This window comes from Acanthochromis polyacanthus, chromosome 11 (assembly GCF_021347895.1).
Source record: "Acanthochromis polyacanthus isolate Apoly-LR-REF ecotype Palm Island chromosome 11, KAUST_Apoly_ChrSc, whole genome shotgun sequence".
In the NCBI taxonomy this organism is placed as follows: domain Eukaryota; kingdom Metazoa; phylum Chordata; class Actinopteri; family Pomacentridae; genus Acanthochromis; species Acanthochromis polyacanthus.
In genome coordinates, this window is record NC_067123.1 from 2,323,363 (window position 1) to 2,328,339 (window position 4,977).

General features: G+C 47.1%; 1 long non-coding RNA gene across 1 annotated transcript; it reads right to left on the reverse strand.

Moving 5' to 3' along the window:
• Positions 1-3,407: 3,407 nt before the first annotated feature.
• LOC127536135 (uncharacterized) lies at positions 3,408-4,099 on the reverse strand. The gene is made up of 3 exons (XR_007945124.1): positions 4,021-4,099; positions 3,857-3,896; positions 3,408-3,564 (listed from the first exon to the last, which is right to left on the reverse strand). It is a non-coding gene; the product is annotated as an uncharacterized LOC127536135 (long non-coding RNA).
• Between the last annotated feature and the right edge of the window lie 878 nt (positions 4,100-4,977).

The window sequence follows — 4,977 nt, forward strand, 5'->3', positions numbered from 1 at the left end:
CAGGATGTCTGTGTGCTTTGTGGAGAAGTTTCTGTTTCTGTCCAGCAGATAGACACGTGACGTTTAGGAGTAAAAACACATCTGAGTTCTGATAAAAACTGAAACCATAATAACTAAAAAAGCTTTAAAATTGCCTCCAAAAGAGCCAAAACTAGCCTGGAAGGTTCAAATATGCCGGCAAAAACATGGAAAATTACCACAGAAAAGTACCAAAATAATCTCAAAATGCGTGAAATCATGGTAAAAACTCAACTTTAAGTACCCCAAAAACAGCCAAAATTAACCTGAAACATTCAAGTATGCCAGCAAAAACAAAAAATCACCACAAAAAGGACTAAATTTACCACGAAAAGGAGCAAAACTACTACAAAATAGGTGGAACTGCAACCAAAACTGAAATTTGGCACAAAAAAACATGCAAAATAACCACAAAAACGGAAACAATTATCGCAAAAAGACACAAAATCACCCTAAAGAGTCAAAACTATCCTGAAGGGATCATACATGCCAGAAAAAAAACACCTGAAATTACCAGAAAAAGGGTGAAATGGTGACAAAGTCTCAGATTCACCCCACAAAAAGAGCCAAAATTAACTTGAAATGTTTAATTATGTCAGCAAAAACTTGCAAAATCACCACAAAAAAGCCCAAATTACTAGCCTAGCCGCGCTAGACCCAGCTCTTACGACGCAAGGGTCTAGTTACCCTCGGTAAGCCTCGAGGCTGGATGCTCCTAAAACTGGCCGGACCAATCACCATGAAGTGTAGAGTCAGAAGGCGGGCGTAACTAAGTGATGACAGAGGCGCGACGATTCTGACAGAAACAACCGGAAACAACTAGCCTAGCCGCGCTAGACAACCCACGGCAACAAATTTAATTCTCTGCCAGTCGTTGAGCTCCATTAGCACCGACTCTGAATAATCTTTCTGTTAACATGTCTGTAATATACTTGAGCTTCACTCATTGACTGTATAAATAAGGCTTCACCAAACTACCGCATCCTCTGATTTCCGGCGCTCTAGGAGCCTATTCGTTGCGCTGATTGGTTGTATACCTACCCAACTGCAGCAGAGTGATTTGATAGACAACCTTTTAGCCCGCCTCCCTCCCTGTCGAGGGTACGTAGACCCTTGCGTCGTCAGAGCATGGGTCTAGTGCGGCTAGGCTACCAAATTACCACAAAACAGGTGAAATTGCAACAAAAACTCAAATTCGGCACAAAAAATTTGTAAAATTAGCCCAAAAATAGTCAAAATTACCCTGAAATGTTCAAATAGGCCAGTAAAAATATGGAAAATCACCAAAGAAACACAAAAACAGTACATCAAGACCAAAAGTGATTTAAAATGACACAGAAACAGTGAAAAACAGAGCAGTGTCAGCCCAAAAGTCCTTCTTTGGTCTGAACACCAGGTGGCGCTAGTGCACTGGTAGAAAACAAACATTCTGACCGTCTGCAGCTCGTTCAGGTTTTCTGTTTCTGTGGTTTAAACTAATGAACTGTGCTCTACATGAGTCTAAATGTTAAACTGTCGTACTTTACTTCAACATTTAGATTCTTTACCAGTTCCAGGGGGAATATTGTACTTTTTAACTCGTTTAATTTGGCAGGATAAAGATTAAACATTAAGCATTTCAAACATGTAATATATTTACATAATGGAGTGATTTTGGTTTACACAGCAATAAATAAGTCATAAAATCCATCAATTAAACTGCAGCTTCATGAGGACGTCTAGTTCATAGATGAGTCCATTTTGATGCTAGAACCTCCACTTTTACACCTTTAACAGTGTTTTGTTTCAGCTTTTACTAAAGTAAATCATCTCAGAACTTAGTTTGTGGTCTGCTGGTCAGAACACATCTGGGAGAAAAGATTTTTCTTTTTAAGCTGCGTAACCTGACTGGTTTGAAGTAAAAGTTCTGTTCTGAGAGGAGACAAAGCAGTTCGTGTTTGTAAATGAAGTCCAGAGAGCAGAAATGAAAATAACATTTAGGATTGGGGTTCATGAAGTTTTTCTGTGCAGCTGGTTTGTTTTTCAGAGCAGATGCTAAAACTTACAGCAATAAAATATCCAAAATAAAACAAATCGTGAGAGGAAAGCACATGTCTGACTGCAGTCAACTCATTTTAGCTCCAGCTGCTGCCAGACCTGAACACAGAATTTACCCTCAGGATGTAAAACCTGAACCAGGAGATCAAACTGATCCTAGTCCAGCTTCCACATCCAGGACCAGTAAAACCAGTAAAACCACAGCATAATAACCTCTAAATAACCACAACTCCTAATGGTTCCTTTGTTTTACTGCACAAATGTTCACATTTAAGGAATTATCTTTTTACTAAACATCATGAACAACCTGAAATTTATGAAGAAAAATAAGTTCAGTTTCATCAACATTCATCCTCAGTTCATCATTTCCACATTACAACTTCCAGATCACAGAGTGTCTACAAAGGAACACAACATTTAGTCACCTGGACCTGAACCATGGAGGATTTACTGGAGGATCACAACCACAGAAGAAGACAAAAAATGACAAAAATAAGACACAAAATGACAAAAGAACAATGAACACTCTAGTATTTTACTTTCTGATCCGAACAACTTGTCGTGGTCTAGAACTGATTTTACTGAAACGACGTTTAGCTTTAGCTGCAGCTAGCTCCTGTAAACCCTCTGTAGCTGCAGTGATGATGAAACGTCTTCTGGCTGCTGTGAAAGGAGGAAAGCTCCATGAATCGATGACTTATTTTAGTCCTGGCAGCTCTAATTCAGCAGGAGCTCCCGTCGGTCAAACATCCCATAAACCACCGTCTGCTTCACCACGGTAACGCTGAAGCTGCTCTGAGATCAGCTCCATGAGACACCGTCTGGACAAACAGCTGACAGAGGAAGCAGACAGACGGCTGTTCATCTGCCTGCTCACCTGTCTGTCAGCCCACCTGTCTGTCTGTCTGCTCACCTGTCTGTCTGCCCACCTGTCTGTCTGCCCGCTCACCTGTCTGTCTGCTCACCTGTCTGTTTGCCCACCTGTCTGTCTGCCCGCTCACCTGTCTGTCTGCTCACCTGTCTGTCTGCTCACCTGTCTGTCTGCCCACCTGTCTGTCTGCTCACCTGTTTGTCTGCCCGCTCACCTGTCTGTCTGCTCACCTGTCTGTTTGCCCACCTGTCTGTCTGCCCGCTCACCTGTCTGTCTGCTCACCTGTCTGTTTGCCCACCTGTCTGTCTGCCCACCTGTCTGTCTGCCCGCTCACCTGTCTGTCTGCTGACCTGTCTGTTTGCCCGCTCACCTGTCTGTCTGCTGACCTGTCTGTTTGCCCACCTGTCTGTCTGCCCACCTGTCTGTCTGTCTGCTCACCTGTCTGTCTGCTCACCTGTCTGTCTGCCCGCTCACCTGTCTGTCTGCCCACCTGTCTGTCTGCCCACCTGTCTGCCTGCTCACCTGTCTGCCTGCTCACCTGTCTGTCTGCTCACCTGTCTGTCTGCTCACCTGTCTGTCTGCCCACCTGTCTGTCTGCCTGCTCACCTGTCTGTCTGCCCACCTGTCTGTCTGCTCACCTGTCTGTCTGCTCACCTGTCTGTCTGCCCACCTGTCTGTCTGCCCACCTGTCTGCCTGCCCACCTGTCTGTCTGCCCACCTGTCTGTCTGCTCACCTGTTTGTCTGTCTGCCCACCTGTCTGCCTGCTCACCTGTCTGTCTGCCCACCTGTCTGTCTGGCCACCTGTCTGTCTGCTCACCTGTCTGCCTGCTCACCTGTCTGTCTGCCCACCTGTCTGTCTGTTCACCTGTCTGCCTGCTCACCTGTCTGTCTGCCCACCTGTCTGCCTGCCCACCTGTCTGTCTGCCCACCTGTCTGTCTGCTCACCTGTTTGTCTGTCTGCCCACCTGTCTGCCTGCTCACCTGTCTGTCTGCTCACCTGTCTGTCTGCCCACCTGTCTGTCTGGCCACCTGTCTGTCTGTTCACCTGTCTGCCTGCTCACCTGTCTGTCTGCCCACCTGTCTGCCTGCCCACCTGTCTGCCTGCTCACCTGTCTGTCTGCTCACCTGTCTGTCTGCTCACCTGTCTGTCTGCCCGCTCACCTGTCTGTCTGCTCACCTGTCTGTCTGCCCACCTGTCTGCCTGCTCACCTGTCTGCCTGCTCACCTGTCTGTCTGCTCACCTGTCTGTCTGCCCGCTCACCTGTCTGTCTGCCCACCTGTCTGCCTGCTCACCTGTCTGTCTGCCCACCTGTCTGTCTGCCCACCTGTCTGTCTGCTCACCTGTCTGTCTGCCCACCTGTCTGCCTGCTCACCTGTCTGTCTGCTCACCTGTCTGCCTGCTCACCTGTCTGTCTGCTCACCTGTCTGTCTGTTCACCTGTCTGCCTGCTCACCTGTCTGTCTGCCCACCTGTCTGCCTGCCCACCTGTCTGTCTGCCCACCTGTCTGTCTGCCCGCTCACCTGTCTGTCTGCCCACCTGTCTGTCTGCTCACCTGTCTGTCTGCCCACCTGTCTGCCTGCTCACCTGTCTGCCTGCTCACCTGTCTGTCTGCCCACCTGTCTGTCTGCTCACCTGTCTGTCTGCCCACCTGTCTGTCTGCTCACCTGTTTGTCTGCCCGCTCACCTGTCTGTCTGCCCACCTGTCTGTCTGCCCACCTGTCTGCCTGCTCACCTGTCTGCCCGCTCACCTGTCTGTCTGCCCACCTGTCTGTCTGCCCACCTGTCTGTCTGCCCACCTGTCTGTCTGTCTGATCTAAACCTTTCATGCTTTTCTGCTGGACCGTAATAAACTGTAGTTAAACACAAAGAATAAATGGATGTAGATCATAAAAGTGCAGAAATTAAGACGTTTGAGTCACAGAGTCCAGAATCTCCTGCAGCAAGTTGTTTAGCTCAGACAGTAAATACTACATTGTTCTTTTGCCATTTTGTGTCTAATTTTTGTAATTTTTGTCGTGTTTTTGTTGTTTGTTGTTTGACTTCTTGTTT